The sequence below is a fragment of the Carya illinoinensis genome, chromosome 16, assembly GCF_018687715.1.
Source record: "Carya illinoinensis cultivar Pawnee chromosome 16, C.illinoinensisPawnee_v1, whole genome shotgun sequence".
NCBI classification, from domain to species: Eukaryota; Viridiplantae; Streptophyta; class Magnoliopsida; order Fagales; family Juglandaceae; genus Carya; species Carya illinoinensis.
This window is the reverse complement of record NC_056767.1, coordinates 20,375,001-20,392,406: the sequence shown is the minus strand read 5'-3', so window position 1 is coordinate 20,392,406 and position 17,406 is coordinate 20,375,001. Positions and strand designations below refer to the sequence as shown.

At 37.3% G+C, this 17,406-nt stretch overlaps 1 long non-coding RNA gene across 2 annotated transcripts in view; it reads left to right on the top strand.

The window, feature by feature from the left end:
* The first annotated feature begins 7,649 nt into the window (after positions 1 to 7,649).
* LOC122298640 overlaps positions 7,650 to 17,406 on the top strand; it is a 47,606-nt gene continuing 37,849 nt past the window's right edge. For both annotated transcript variants that reach the window (XR_006239487.1, XR_006239486.1), the window contains exon 1: positions 7,650 to 7,790. This is a non-coding gene — a long non-coding RNA (uncharacterized LOC122298640). The remainder of the gene's footprint in view (positions 7,791 to 17,406) is intronic.

Here is a 17,406-nt window from a genome sequence, read left to right as displayed (position 1 = left end):
TGATTTGTACAAAGTAATCTGAGAGGCTCATACTGCTGCTGCGTACGTTGCATGTGACTTGTACTATCTGTCGTTGAGTGCTGCTGCTCCTGATGCTGCTGTGTTTGCTGTATTGTCGTTGCATGCTACTGTGCATGTTGCTTGGAGTTATTTGCAACAGCTGCAGGTTGTGCATGGGTTGCATGTTGCTGTACGTAGCATTTATGGGATGCCTGCTTTGTTCTAACAGCCCCCTTCAAGTTGAGCGGCAGTAAACATAAGTGAAGACTTGAACACAGCGACTGAAACCTTGCAGCAGACAGCGGTTTGGCTAAGGCATCTGCAAGTTGCTCTTTTCCTGAAATAAAAGCCACAGAAAGTGACTTATTGAGAACTCTGTTTCGCATGAAGTGGAAGTCTATTTCCACATGCTTTGTTCGAGCATGAAAAACAGGGTTAGAAGATAGATACGTTGTTCCCAAGTTATCACAAAATAAGGTTGGAGCAGTTGGAAGGTTTACTCCAACATCACGGCATAAGTGTTGCACCCATATTATTTCTGCAGTGGTGTTGGCTACGGCTTTAAATTCTGCTTCTGTGGAGGACCGGGCTACTGTGGGTTGCTTTTTAGAGGACCATGAGATGAGATTAGCACCAGAGAAAATGCAATAAGCACTGGTTGATTTCCTGTCATCAGGGCACCCTGCCCAATCTGCATCTGAGAATGCAGCTATGTTCATGGAGGCAGATTTGCTTAAAAGTAGGCCAAGTTGAGAGGTATGCTTTAAGTATCTAGGTATCCTTTTTACTGCCTGCCAGTGAGGAACCCTTGGAGCGTGCATGTACTGGCATACCTTGCCTACAGCAAAAGCTAAATCCGGCCTTGTGAAGGATAGGTACTAGAGAGAACCAACGGTGCTCCGGTGTAATGTGGGATCTTCAAACAAATTTCCAGCATGAAGACTAAGCTTCTCAGATGTTGAAATTGGTGTTTTAACAGGCTTAGCAGAGGCCATGTTGGTTCGATGTAACAGGTCTGCAATGTATTTGCTTTGCGTGAGAAGGAGTCCATCACTTGTGTAATTTGCTTCAATGCCCAGAAAAAAAATGTATTTTGCCAAGGTCTTTGATGGGAAATTCCAAACGTAATGCTTGAAGAAACGTAGTGATGAGTGCCGTGCTTGAACTTGTGATTATTAAATCATCTACATAGACTAGAATATAAATGACAGCAGTTCCATCTATGTAAACAAATAAAGCGGAGTCGGCAGTGGATATTGTAAAACCGAGATCAACCAGTTTCTCACTCAATCGAGAGTACCAGGCCCTTGGTGACTGCTTAAGCCTGTAAATAGCCTTGCGTAGCTTGCACACATGAGTGGGGTACTGAGGGTGGATGAAACCGTGAGGTTGCGACATGAAAACTGTTTCGGACAGGGGGCCATGAAGAATTGTTGAACAGACCACCCTTTGTTCACGGCAAGGGCTAGAACAAATCGAATTGTTGTTGCTTTTATGACAGGACTGAAGGTCTCATCATAGTCAAGACCTGGTTGTTGAAGAAATCCCTTAGCGACCAACCTTGCTTTCCGTCGTTCGATGTTGCCGTCTGCAAGACGCTTAGTTCTGTAAACCCATTTTCATGAGATAATGTTAACAGCTTCAGAAGTAGGCACAAGAGTCCATGTATCATTTTGTAAGAGTGCGTTAAATTCATTTGTCATGGCTTCTCTCCATTCTAAATATTTCTGGGCAATAGAGTAACAAGTGGGAGTTTCGGGAATGTTGGAAGCAAGAGATATGTGAGCACGTGGAGGTGGCCAATGAATGGTACCATCGGTAAACTGTCTAGGATGTGATGAACCACTTTGCGAGCGAGTGACTACCGAATGAGTTTGCTGCAGAATACCTGGTTGCATGGTCTGTGATGGAGGAAGAATTGGTGGAGAAGATGAAGTAGGAACTGGTCCTGGAATGGACTGAACTTGCTGAGATTGATCTGGAGCAGAGTGAAATAGAGGAAGAGATACGTATTTGGGTTCAGACCGTAAGTTGAGCTTGGAGATGTATGCAAAGGGAAAATTGTCCTCATCATGTTTTATATCCTTTGATATGTAAACATGCTTTGATGGAATGTGATAGCAAATGGATCCTCGATGAGCCGGACTTAAGCCAAAATAAACACACTGTAAGGCCCTATAGTCAAATTTATGAGAATTAAATGGGCGAGTTAGAGGCCAACAAGCCGATCCAAATACTCGTAGAGATGTAAAGTCAGGGTCAGTTTTGTAGAGAAGAAAAAAAGGAGATAAGTTGTTAAGAGAAGGGGATGGAAGCATGTTTATTAAGCGTATGGCATGTTGGAAAGCATAGGGCCAAAAGGTTAATGGAACAGAGGCGTGAGCTAGTAAAGCTAGTCCCGAGTCTACAATGTGCCTATGCTTTCGTTCCACTATACCATTTTGTGTATGGGCATGAGGACATGAAACACGGTGAATTATTCCAGATTTAGAGAGTATTTCAGAAAAAGATCAAAATTCTCCTCCCCAGAATGTTTGAAGTTGTTTAATCTTGGTATTGAATTGTAATTCAACATAAGCCTTAAATTTTGTAAAAATGGATAACGCTTGAGACTTGTGTTGCATTGGAAACAACCATGTATGTCTAGAATAATCATCTACAAATGATATGTAAAACCGAAAACCCTCAACTGAAACATGGGGGGAAGGTCCCCATAAGTCACTAAAAACAAGATTAAATGGTTCAACAGACTTAGTGGTTCTGGTAGTAGCTGGTAGGCGGTGATGTTTTGCCATAGCACATGCATCACAAAAATTTGTTTAAGATATTTCAGCAAAAGGAAGGTCATTGTTGCAGAGTATGGAGCGAACAATCTTGAGGGAGGGGTGGCCAAGACGTGAGTGCCAAAGTGGAATGGAAGAGAGAGTGCTGGAGTTAGCTTGAGGAAGCTGTGATGCAAAGGTATAAAGGCCGCTAGGTGCTGTTGTCCCTTGGAGCAATAGGGTTCCCGTGTTGCAGTCCTTTACACAAAAATGGTTAGAGAAAAATTGAAAAAATACGTTATTGTCTGAACAAAACTGTCGTACAGAGATAAGATTTTTGGTAAAAGAACGAACACAAAGCATCTTGTTTAAAAGGAAATGAGATGAAGAGGAAGGAAAGAGAGCTGAACCAGAGTGCGAGATTGGTTGGGAGGAGCCATCACCGACATGAAGTTGGTCAAAACCATGGTATTCTGCAGACTGAAGGTTCAAGTTAGCAACGTCGCTCGTAATGTGATTTGTTGCTGCTGTATCGGGGTACCAAGCATCGTTTGAAGTGCAGTTAGATGAGTTGTATTAAGCTGAGGCTGGAGCTACAGATGTGTAGGCTTGGTTGAATCGATAGACACACGTAAGAGCCGTGTGACCAATCCTGTTACACACTTGGCAAATTAGTTTAGAATCAGTTGTAGAGGAACCAGTAGACTGTGCACCTGTGAAACTAGAAGGACCTCAGCCACGGTTGCCTGAACGAGCTCCACGATTTCGACCATAGTTTTGACGACTACGGCCACGACCTCGATTGAAGGTAGGGGAGCGAGTGGTAAAATTAGCTGATATTTCATATGAGAAGAGTGAAATATTGGCAGCGTGATGTTGTAGTCTAGCTTCGTGAGCTAGAAGCAGACTCAGGAGTGACTCTGTAGAAATAGGGTCAACTCGAGCTGATACAGATGAGACTAAGGCATCGTAGTCTGGTCCAAGCCCAGCTAAAAGGTAAGGTATAAAATCAGGGGAAGGTAAAGGGTGTCCAGCAGCTGCCATAGTGTCAGCGAGAGATTTGGCTTTTTGAAAATAGGTTGATATTGAATCAGAACCTTTCTTAAGGGAAGCAAGCTGAAGTTGAGTTTGAATGAGACGGGCTTGGGAGGAAGAGGCATAAGCAGATTCTACGGATAGCCAAACCTCACGGGCAAAAGCACAACCAACAACTTGAGGAATGATGGATTCGGAAAGAGAGGATATCAAAGCTGACATGACCAGCTGGTCTTGTTGAAACCATGTTTCATATTCTGGGTTTGATGAGGCATCGGGTAGTTGATGCGGTGGGGCTGGACAAGAGCCATCAACATATTTAAAAAGGCGTTGGCCTCGAAAATAAGGTACAAGTTGGACTTTCCATAGTAGGAAGTTTTCAGGCGTAAGCTTCACTGAAAGAATGTGAGAGAGGTTAGGTGAAGGTAAGGAAGGAAGGGAAATGGGAGTGGAGGAAGAGGAGTGGGTGGCGGAGGAATCAGTCATAATGAAGAAGAGTTGGACGATGAGTCCTTAGGTATGCTCTGATACCATGTTGAAAGAATAACTCCTCTGTTTTTAATTCTTTCACGTATTCTGCCCTTACATGCTCTGAGGCAAAGCCTCTCAATATATATATACAAAGGTAAAATAGAATATTCTCTAGTGCTAGAACAACTTTATAGCTAAGAAATGTTTGGGTGTTACAAAGGATGATTTGTACAAAGTAATCTAAGAGGCTCGTGCTGCTGCTGTGTACGTTGCATGTGACTTGTACTATCTGTCGTTGAGTGCTGCTGCTCCTGATGCTGCTGTGTTTGCTGTATTGCCGTTGCATGCTGTTGTGCGTGTTGCTTGGAGTTATTTGCAACAGCTGCAGGTTGCACATGGGTTGCATGTTGCTATACGTAGCATGTATGGGATGCCTGCTTTGTTCTAACACTATGCTATGTTTTCAATTAATTTGCTGCATTCCTGCGGTTGGAGCAAGCCTTCTCACCCCCAACTTCTATCCCCTGCATTCCATTCAAAGTCACTGTGAGTTTGTGGGCAATGTTGTTATTGCCATCATTCCCATCCCTCTTTGCCAACCCTACATCTCGCTCTTCTTTTCTCACAAACTGCTCATGTAGAAGTTGTCCCCATCCCAAACCCACGCTCCCTACATTCCCATCCATTGGAGCCAACGTAAGATTGTAGGCAACGTCATCGTAATAAAGAAAAAATATTTACTAGAGTAATAGTTTAAAGCATAACAAAAAAATATTGAGTAGTTCAGTTTGTAAATAAAAGTGAGAAAAAAGTAATGAAGAAATAATAGATAAATATTATTTTAATAGAATAGAGAAAGTACAGGAAATGAGATGTAGGAGATTTTTGAAAACTTTTAATTAATATCATTTTTAGCTAAATTATAGGAAATTTTATGAGGAAGCCAATGTGAATGCTCTTATAATTGTGACTAGTTGAATAAGTTGGCCCGTTGTATACTTTAAATCTTGTGGTATGTGTTTATTAAAACACCCTATATATATTTATAGGGAGCGGAGCTGCGCTACTCGCCGTCTACCGAAAAGGCAATTCAATTTTTATCATTTATCTTGTTTAAAAAGAACTAATTTTTAAATCTATTAAAAATTAAAAAAAGTAGAAATTCATTAAAAAAATATTTACTTAACAATTAAGTAAAAAAATTAAAAAAAGAAAAGAAACAGGAATTGGTGGCCACCATCGGTGATCACCATATGTGGCTTTAGTATTTCCCATATATATATATATATAAATAAATTCTTGACTTTAGATCTGTGCTATCCATATTTTCTGAATATATGCACCCTTAACCGATATGTCATATGTAAATAACTTGATAGTCTACATCTTTTAGAGAATCAAGCTAGGCTCGAAGAATGTTCTTTCCACGTACAGATAAGGTATGACAATGAAGTCATAGTCAAGGATTTTTGGTTAGGTGTTTACTTTTGCTATTCTATAATTTCTATTGGTTTAGTAAAAAAAGAAAAAGGTTTACCATTTTACATTCCAATTTGTCTGAGATGGTGGAAACACATAATGGGCCGATCGAATATTCAATATTTTTTTCAGTTTTGAAAGCAACACTCACCGGCCAGGAGTTTGGCGTGGAACATGTAGGATAGAAAACTCATGAATACTTTTGATCTACGTTCTTGTCATCATATTGGGCGCCTTGACATGTTATTGGACTTATCTTCTCTTTGTCGGGAACATTCGGTCATAATTTCTAAGTTTCTAATTTTAAATCAGCAAGGCAATATTTTCCAAATATATTTTGATCGTGATTTTCGTTAATTATTTGATATGAAACTTAATATTAGGTCTTCAAATTCTTTGAAACGCAACTATTGGTAGAAGAACAAACTTATCAATCAATTGACTTGTAGTAACAAAGTCGAGGATGAGATCGTAGATTTTAACTTTCACGGATCACAATAACTAATCTCTTTGTAGATTTTTTTTTTAAAAAAAAAAAAAAGGGGAGAGAGAAGTTGTGGGTATAAGTAATCTCTTAGAGTGCATTGCTCATTTTGACAGCATTCACTTATTTATTTATTTATTTTTATTTTCACACTTTTAATATATTTAAATATTTTAAAAAATAAAAAAATACATCGAAACACTTCAAATCACTAAGTAAAAAATAAAAAGTAAAAAAATTGTGACCAACAGTCACTTTGAGGAGGCATGGGGAGACGGCATAGCAGTGTTTTCCATGTTGAAATTTGTTGGTGTGTCATCACTGTTTGTGGCATACCGTACTTGCATGTTTACATATACATGTACGTATATATATACATATAAATATATACATATATATCCATAACAATTAGATCATCATGTGTTGTCGGGAATATTTTTCTATACTGTTATTGAAGGATTTCAAGGGGGTTAATTTGTTACTAATTATATATGAATACCCTAATTTCCTAGTTATTATATTTTAAATATATTGCGTAATTATGATCATGGACACACTAAACTTTAGTAACTAAAGTAATACATACCCATAATTGATTATCTTGTTGGCGAATGGCTTGATGTTGCTTGTCAAATTATAAAATTATTTTATTATAATGTTGGTAAAATGATACGTTTTGTGTATATATATATGTGGGTAAAATGATATGGTTGTTGTATATTTGGGTAGTTTGGGCAAACATTTGGGCATCGGGTAATAACTGACCAGAACAGATTAAGTTCTAAATAGATTCTAAAATGAATAATGTTACTTAGCTATTTGAAACTTACCACTCAGACAGCCCTCTTCACTTGGCATCCTATATGATGCCATGTGGTCTATTAAAATAAATAAATAAATAAACACAAAAGGGGTAGTGGAAACCTATAGTTTTAGGCCTCAGTACAAGAAATCTAGTCTATTTCGGTGATTTCATAATCACCAGAAATAATATCGTTAGGAAAAATATCTTTTTGCGGCGATTAAAAAATCCCTGCAAAAAGTGAAATAAGATATAACCAATTACTAGCTAGGTCATTAATAAAAACTATTGCAACAATTATGAAATCACGGGCAAAATACAAAAGCTTTTCCCAATGCTCTAAACTACGTCACTTTACATTAATCTTTGTGTGTGAATTTACTTTTCGCCCAGTCCTGCCCCGTCCCTCCCCCCTCGGATTTCTTTCGCCCTCATTTCCTTCTCCACTTCTCTTTTCCTCCCTTCTCCAAAATTGCACAAGCACCATTACTCCACCCATTTCAGCCGAACAATATCTCCATTTTTGCCACACCACCCCCACCCCATTTTCCTCCCACGGAAGTTGAACCAGACTCGATCAGCCTTTTCCTCTCTCGTCTTCGTATCTCTCTCTCTCTCTCTCTCTCTCCTCATTCTACCTTCTAACCCTAGGGCCTTCACAGTAGACCCTCTCTCTCTCTCTCCACTGTAGATATTTTGTGGGTCTAGTATTGCGTGTGTTGTGGGAGTTCTTGGAGTTCTGAGTTGCCGATCACTGGTAAGGCCCTTCTCCTTCTCTGCTTCTCATGAACACACCACATTCACTTCAATTTATAAATCAGATGTGCTTATTTTCTATCCTAGTATTGTGCATTTATTTTATATCTAAATTGAACAAATAAAAGAAATTGGGAACTAATTTTAAATAGATGGTCACTTTCCATTCTGAAAGTTAAAATTGCAGCTCGATAACTGGATAAAGCTAGATTTTTCAAATGGTCTATGATGGCTTTAGTGTTTTTAAATTTATGCTACTGGCCTGATGTTTGTATTTAATTATCTGATTTTATCACTGTGTTCCATTAATTAATCCATTTTCTTAGTTTGGTCTATGCAGCGAGTTTCTAGGGTTTTTATTTGAAATCTGTTCTTCTCTAAGGGTTGTATTTATCTAATTTTCTCACTTTTTTCCATTAATTGATCGAGCTTCCTTGTTTTTCAATGATTGTTGGGTTTTGATTGTTGCTTTACCTTAGGTATGTTGGTTGTATTAGTTGCTTAGATTTGGTCCCAGACATTTCTGAGTTATCATCTGTTTCTTGGTATGGTTTATATTTTCTTGTTGCATGGATGATTTGTGTTTTATTGGTTTGTTTCTGCCACCGCTAGTGGTGATATTGTTGGTTTTGTTGTGATAATTTTTCCTAGCCTGGAAAAATTGTAAAAGGTCTGAATTATGTATTTATTTATTTATTTCTTTTAAATATGTATGATTTTGTTGTGAAGTATAAAAGATTCCTATGCATGATTTTACTTTTTATATTCCATATAGATCCATTTATATGTTAGGATTGGGCAAAGAATCTTTAGTTTATATTAAGGGGGCTTTGAAGCGATAATTAAGCATCCTTTATAAGTATTAGACAAAATTATATATAAATATATATATATATATATATTATGCAAAACATGTTGGTGTTAGAAATTAGTTAGTGAAATTGAAATGTTCGATTAATTGCTAGCTAGACATTTTACAATCATTACTTTTTAAGTTTTTAACAAAGATGAATAATTACCCTTTTTTGATTACTGTAAATTCATGATCACTAATATGCCTGAGAAGAGTCTTTGAATCATTTAGAAACCGTGATCAGGAAAAGAGTACTCACTTTGCATCATGCATTTAGGAAACTGGTAACTCATACATAGACACATAAATTCTATATTTTCTACATTACAATATGTTATAGACATTTTTTTTTTAAAAGTAGGTTACACTTTTTTTTTAAAAAAAAATTACATGCTTTAAGCACTTTATATTTAGCATTACTCTAAATATAAATGATGCAACATTTTACGAGTTAGCTCCTTGGTCATATTGTTGGTAGGGATCTTTATCCAAAGTCTACCGCTTTTATGGTAAACCACTTGTACTCCCTAAATAAACATAACACACAGATTGACGCACACTACATACACGCACTCTCTCTGTAGAACTCAAATAGACTTGGTCTTGATTTGGCTGAAGATTAAAATGACTTATTAATTGTTGCCATTTGTATCAATATACGGTAGGAGTCAAACTAGATCATCAATATTCTTCCAAGTTCTCTTGAGATATAAATGCACTCCAAAAAAAAGGTTCAAAAGTCTCAGCACCACTACATATATCAGGCATATATATATAATATAGTCTCAATGGTACCCAACTTGTACTTGAAACTGCATGATCATTGTCACTCTTACGTCTAAACAAATGGTTGGGGTTTATAATGTCAAGAATATTGTTATCAACCAGTTTAAGTAATATATATGATTGATATAGCATGACCATGATCAAGTATATACATCAATATTATTTAGTGCTGACACCACTGTGTATTCCATTTTCTCCCTAATCTATTCACATTAAAAAATGGAAATCATGTAATAAAATTATTGTTTAGAATCTAACAAATTTCTTGAGAAGGAAACATTTACTGCCCTAGCATGTTCCGGTAGGATACCAAAGATTGTTGCTGGTGGGGCATAAGTGGGGGATTTGAAAGTACAATGCTAAACCTGAAAGTTTGATTGGAATTTGCATTCAGGTTTGTGGGTAGGTAGAGGTGAAACGTTTGTTGAATATAATTTGCTTTAGGGTAGATTTACTTTTTGTTTTGGGTTAAAACTGCTAATGTTAGTCCCTGTATAGGTTGTCTTGAGACTATTTAAAACAGTGTTGTGTGATAATAAAGGCACCCATATAGAAATAACTAAGGTATTTGAATTCGAAAGGAAGGTCTGAAATGGGATAATAGTTCTATTTCGATTATGATGTATAAAGACGGGATAATTAAGTAGGAAAATTACCTCCAAAAATTCTGCTGATCTGCAATATATTAATGGAAATAGAATTTTCAAGGTCATTTGAGCACCAAATGTTTAACTTCTTTCAATGTAATTGTTGCAAGACAATTCTGTATGATGGTCTTCACACCCTACCCAAGAGCACCATATAAAATCATAGAGCCTGATTATCACAAAATGAAGCTCCTCTTGCAATAAGAATACTGAAAGTCAGATTTTAACTACAAGCATATAGAGTCAATGACCACAACCATGACCAATCCAAACTTCATCTAAGTTAATGGAACTTGCCTCATATCCACACAAGCTGCAAATGACTCCAATAATTTTCATCGTTAAGGAACAACGAATTTGCATCTGCTGCTCCAATAAGGATGTTTTTGTCAAAGTAAATCTAGTCAAGTACAACAATACTAACACCTTTCTTGTAATATTAATGGCTGCTGATGGTGATGATGATGTTTAAGATTATACATCAAACTTGATCTCTAATCGGATCAAATGATAAGAGGGGTGCAGTTACAATATATACACACATTACATTACTATTAGTGTAGGCATCAAGTCTCATCGCTCCTATGAAGCAGCGATTTTAATCCAATAGAGCTTAATATCCTTATTCATTAAACTTATTTTCATTTGCTAGGGGTAAATATTATGTCCATGGAATTTACACAATTTATCAAGATATTGGAATTCAAAATAGTAAAATAAACCAACGAAACCACTAAAGGAAATGTTAGACTCAACCATGGCAATGTAACACCCCTGCCCCACATTGGGTATGCATTGGTAGAACTATGTTGAGACCAGATCTGTCCATGGTCCCCCTGGCCTCCCTTGAAAATTTAACTCGATTACTTAAATTCAAATAACTTATTTGGGAGAAAATATATAAAAATCCCAACAAATATAAAAACTTCCTCCATATTTTTGAAAAATATGAAAACGTAATTCTAACTCCATGTAAAATTCCCAAGGCTTCATAAAAGTATGAAAAATAAGTTTCCATATGTTTTTTTCAGGTCCAAAAATTTTAGGACCCCATAATATTAAACGAATATATGTACCTAAAAAAATCTAAAAATTCATACCCACAAAAGATTAAAAAGCATTGCAGCTTTGCAGTAGAGTACTACTGATCAGATTGTCTATCATGTATGACTAGAAATTATTTGATCTTTTAACCAGTAGTACTGTTACAAGTGGTTCTTGTCTCTTTAAGAATCAACAGCTCCCATTTCTTTGCAGCTCTGATAAAATTAACTTCCTATTAGGGATTTGTGCCACACTTTTCTTACCACATCGCAAAACTCATATATATTTGATCAGCGGATCGATCGAGGGGCAAATTTGAGACATATGCTTTATTTTGAATCGTCACGAAAATTGTCTCACCAATTTGGAAAAGTAAATCATTGTTTCATCTTAAGAAATTAAGTGATCAAGGTGACCGGTGCAAAACTGCAAGTGCACAGTATCGTAGTTTTATAGTAAAGTAATAAGTAGAGTATTGTCCTCAGGGATTGGTACCTTACTCTTGCCAAATACCAAAATTATACTAATCTCAATTTTATCTAGAGGAATCGCTAAGGTTTTTGTAGTTGCAAATAAACTTAGATCAACTCAAAGAGAAATAAGCAAAGAAAATAAAACTGACTTTCAAAGATCAAATTCAATAGGGAAGAAAACTTCTAGAAAATCGATTTCACCATAATTCTTCACTATGCTTTTCTCATCCAGCTAATTTAACTTAAACCTCTTTTGTCTATTAGCAAATCTCTAATTCATCCAAAAGCCTCTTTCGATAGTCAATTGGAAGTGATTCTAGTTTATCAATTCACACAAGAGTATGCAAATTAAATAATCAAGAACGCAATAAGACCAATGATTTAATTACTACACAGGTTCATACAAGTCTTTCGATCTCTATACTTACCTATGCTGAAATATCCAAGATCTATCCTATGATTCCCTCTTTCGATAGCAAATCACAAGATTAATAATCATCTAATCAATGGCCAGTTAATTAGAAGCATTAAACTCAGAATAAATCAGATAAACAAAGAGAGAATTGCATTAAATTAGCATGGACAAACAAGCATAGTTCGGAATTAGGTTACATCGTTTTCCTAGAAAGAAGAAAATTTAGCTCATGCTAGAAATTGAATTCAACATAAACGAATTCACCATAATTGTTCTGAGAAGATGGGAAGAAGAAAATAAACACTGAAAAATCCTCCTTGCAGCCTCAACTCGTCGTCAAAAGCTCAAGGGAACGATTCAACGCTTTTCTCCCGTCTGTGCTCGTGTATGAATCCAACGTACGTGCAATAAATTGGAATTCCGTCTCCAAAACAAATGATTTGAATCCCTCTAGCTATGTTTTGCTCTCCCAAAGAGTGTTCTCCAGTCAAAACCCGCGGCTCTAGAGTGAAAAATGGCTTTTATATGGTCCCACGGCGGAAAACCTAAAATCCGTCAAAATACGATGTTCGCTCGAGCGGGGTGTCGAGCGCGAGTCGAGCGTTCGACTCTGCCTGATTTCGCTCGAGCGTCCTATCGAGCGCACATCGAGCGTTCGACTCTGCCTGATTTCGCTCGAGCGGCCAATGTCTCTGCTCGAGCGATCTTCGTTTTTCAGCAACCCGCTCTAGCTCCCTGTCGAGCGGCAGTCGAGCGTTTGAATCTGCCTGAATTCGCTCGAGCGGCCAAAAGCCTCCGCTCGAGCGAACTTGTAAAATCTGCAATATGAAATTTTGCAAGCCATCAAATACCCCCAAACTTACAACTTTGTTTGTCCTCAAACAAAAAGAAAAACAAATGATAGTTTAGGCAATATCAACTTGACCCCAAAGAGAAGTATCATCACTCACCAAGCTTTTATGAATTTAGATTTCATCTCTAGTATCTTACTCTTTTAACATCAAAGATAGCAAGAAAATCAATCAAAAATTTTGCAATTTGTCAAGCAAGAGTTAGGCGTTTACTTCAGCCTAAAGCTAAGACCTTGAGTGTGTGTGTGATATAGTCAATTTAACCTCAAACCACCTGCAAACTCAGATAAAAGTAGAACAACCAAAATCAGAAGAATTCTCTTAAAACTTAACCCCATAAGTCCAATTTTCAGAAATCCTCTCCACTAATGTAGTCAACACCAAAATCAAAGATCAAAAGGTCTTTATTAAGGTTGTAATGATAGGCCACAGGGTGAGGGTTAAGAAAGAACTGGATATGGGAAATTAAATCAAACTGGGAAAATACTTAGTGAAAAGAACATTAAAAGAGAAACTCACATGATTCAAATCATAGCTCTTTCTTGGCAATATGCTCATACTTGTGGCATTATTATTGCTGTAATTACTGATGTAATACCAACACTTCCCTTAACAAAATTTGAGGTAATTCACTTTCCGCTTGGCTACTTCTTTTTCTTTTCTTTTCTTTTTTTTTTTTTTTTTTTTTTTTTTTTTTTTTTTTTATATCACTTCCTTTCTTCTTCTTCTTTTTCTTTGATCGAACAGAGCAAACATAATACGTTTCATCATGTAACCAATTTTCTCTTTTAAATGTAACTCTCCACCAAAGTATTTTCTTAAACTATCAACGGTAGATTCATTGTTTTTCAGGCTTAGAGCGGGCATGGTTTATGTAGTTTAAATAATCAATAAAGGCTCATGAAGGCTCAAGGGGGTTGACTATGGAAACACACCATGTAATGATGGCATGACATTTAGGACGGCTGGGAAAGCTTTTTGGTTATGCCAAAGAAATGCCTAGATCATTTCTCTAATATTTGGTCTCGACTAGGATTTCACCTCAAGGACCCATCAACGGATTCTAGAGCAAAGCAAAATCGAACCTTCCTCTTTCAATTAATTCAACTTTTTCTCTTCATAAGCAAAATGGAATAAGAGAAAAACGACTATGTGCTCAATTGTGTTCAAGGTCAAAGATTTAAACCAAAGTACCCACAAAACTTCACTTGACATAAAAGAAATTTTTGAAAATTTTTCTCAAAACCATCTTCAATCACAAATTTCAGAGTCATAGAGAATTCAATCTTACTCCAATGCATGCTTGGTAAGAGAATCAAACAACCCATCAACAACCCAAAACTTAGAAAACAAGAGGATCAAATAATTATAGGAGTTTACACCCCCAAACTTAAACTAAACAATGTCCTCATTGTGATGCAAAAGTAAAAAGGATTGAAGAAATAAAGGAACTTCCCTGGTTTCATGGTGAACCCTCCGAGGTTTAAAAATTTTCCAGCTCTTTATTCATGCTAAATAAACTTGCATCAAAAACCAATTTATTAATACTTAAATAAACAAAGATAATAAAATAAATGAAAGAGTGAAAGATAGATCTATGGGTTGCCTCCCATAAGCGCTTGTTTTAAAGTCTACAGCCAGACTTTTCAATGATCATCAATTAGGATCTCCAAGAGGAATAAATGCATAGTTCCTCTCCATTTGCTCTCCATAGTAGTGCTTCAATCTCTGACCATTAACTCTGAAAATATTCCCAGTCTTGTCCTTCAAATCTACTGCTCCAAAAGAGAAAACTTCATGAATTGTATAAGGACCCGTCCATCTTGATTTCAACTTTCCTGGAAAGAGTTTGAGTCGTGAATTGAAGAGTAAAACTTGTTGTCCTGGACCAAACTCTCGCCTAAGAATCTGTTTATCATGCCACTTCTTCGTCCTTTCTTTATAGATCTTGGCATTTTCATATGCATCATTCCGGAACTCTTCCATCTCATTCAATTGAAGAAGTCGCTTTTCACCTGCTGCCTTCAAATCAAAGTTAAACTTTTTCACAGCCCAATAAGCTCTATGCTCCAACTCTACAGGAAGATGACATGCCTTTCCAAACACTAATCGGTATGGAGACATCCCGATAGGTGTTTTAAAAGCTGTACGGTATGCCCACAAAGCATCATCAAGCTTCTTCGCCCAATCCTTTCTATTGATTTTGACCGTCTTCTCAAGGATGTTCTTGATCTCTCTATTTGAAATTTCAGCTTGACCATTAGTTTGAGGATGGTAAGCAAGTGCTATCTTGTGCTTCACACCATATTTAGACAGAAGATTCTCAAATAACTTGTTGCAAAAGTGAGTCCCTTCATCACTAATAATAGCTCGTGGAGTGCCAAATCTTGTGAATATGTTCTTGTGCAGAAATTTGAGCACTACCTTTGCATCATTTGTTGTTGTAGCAATTGCTTCCACCCATTTTGACACATAGTCAACTGCTAGCAAGATATAAGCAAAACCAAAAGAAGGAGGAAAAGGCCCCATAAAATCTATTCCCCAAACATCAAACAACTCAACTTCTAAGATACCTTTCAATGGTAACTCATGACGCCTTGAAATATTTCCCATACGTTGGCACCGGTCACAAGTTTTCACCAAAGTGTAACTATCACGAAAAATGGAAGGCCAAAAGAACCCACTTTGAAGTACTTTAGCTGCTGTACGGGTGGCTCCAAAGTGTCCTCCATATGATAAGGAATGACAATGATGGAGGATGTCTTGCATCTCTTCTTCCGGCACACATCTTCTCATGATTTGATCGGGGCATCTTTTGAACAACAAAGGCTCATCCCAAAGATAGTGATTCACATCATGCAAAAATTTCTTACGTTGATGGTAAGTAAGATCAGGTGGTAAAACCTTACAAGCTAGATAATTAACAATATCAGCATACCACGGAAGCTTGATCTCACATGCAAACAACTGCTCATCAGGGAATACCTCTTGGACCACTGAATCTAGTCTTTCTTCCTCTTGCTCTAACCGAGAGAGATGGTCAGCCACTAAATTTTCACTTCCCTTCTTGTCGCGAATCTCCAAATCAAATTCTTGAAGAAGGAGGATCCAACGAATTAGCCTAGGCTTAGCATCCTTCTTGCCAAACAAATAGCGAAGTGCTGCATGATCAGTGAACACTATCACCTTTGTCCCAATGAGGTAGGACCGAAATTTGTCACAAGCAAACACCACGGCAAGCATCTCCTTCTCAGTTGTTGTATAATTTAACTGAGCTTCATTCAATGTCCGGCTTGCATAATAGATGGCTCTAAACAGCTTGTCTCGCCTTTGGCCCAACACTGCTCCAATTGCAAAGTCACTTGCATCGCACATAATTTCAAAAGGTTGACTCCAATCAGGCACAATCACAATTGGTGCTGAAATTAGCTTCTCCTTGAGTGCATTAAAGGCCTGCAAACAAACAACATCAAAGTCAAATGCAGAATTTTTCTCAAGAAGATTACATAAAGGTTTAGTGAGTTTAGAGAAATCCTTAATAAATCTTCTATAAAATCCCGCATGTCCCAGAAAACTTCTCCCTTCACATTCTTTGGAGGTGGTAGTTTCTCTATGGTTGCAATTTTGGCTCGATCCACCTCAATTCCTTTGGATGACACTCTATGGCCCAGCACGATCCCTTCTTGAACCATGAAATGACACTTCTCCCAGTTCAGGACCAGATTCTTATCTTCACATCTCTGCAAAACAAGAGCTAAGTTATGCAAACAATGATCAAAAGATGTACCAAAAACTGAAAAGTCATCCATAAATACTTCCATTATATCTTCCACCATGTCAGAAAAGATAGCCATCATGCAACGTTGAAATGTCGCAGGGGCGTTGCACAATCCAAAGGGCATCCTCCTAAAAGCAAACGTCCCATAGGGGCATGTGAATGTAGTCTTCTCTTGATCTTCAGGAGCTATAGCAATCTGATTATACCCCGAATAACCATCCAAAAAACAATAGTAGGAGTACCCAGCCAATCGATCCAACATCTGATCAATGAATGGAAGTGGAAAATGATCATTCCTTGTTGCTTTATTCAACTTGCGATAATCCATGCATACACGCCATCCCGTGACCGTTCTTGTAGGAATGAACTCATTATTGTCATTTTTCACTACCGTCATTCCACCCTTCTTTGGTACAACTTGCACTGGACTTACCCATGAACTATCTGAAATAGCATATATAATTCCAGCATTAAGGAGCTTCAAAATTTCAGCTCTCACTACTTCCTTCATTGCTGGATTTAATCTTCTTTGGTGCTCAATTGTTGGCTTGTAAAGCTCCTCCATTAAAATCTTGTGCATGCAAATGGAGGGACTTATTCCTTTTATGTCAGAAATAGTCCATCCCAAGGCTGTTCTATGTTCCCTCAATACACGCAGCAACTTTTCCTCTTCTTCGGGTGTGAGTGATGTAGCAACAATCACTGGAAAGGTATCACTATCACCCAAGAATGCATAGCGAAGATGCTCGGGTAATTGCTTCAACTCCGGA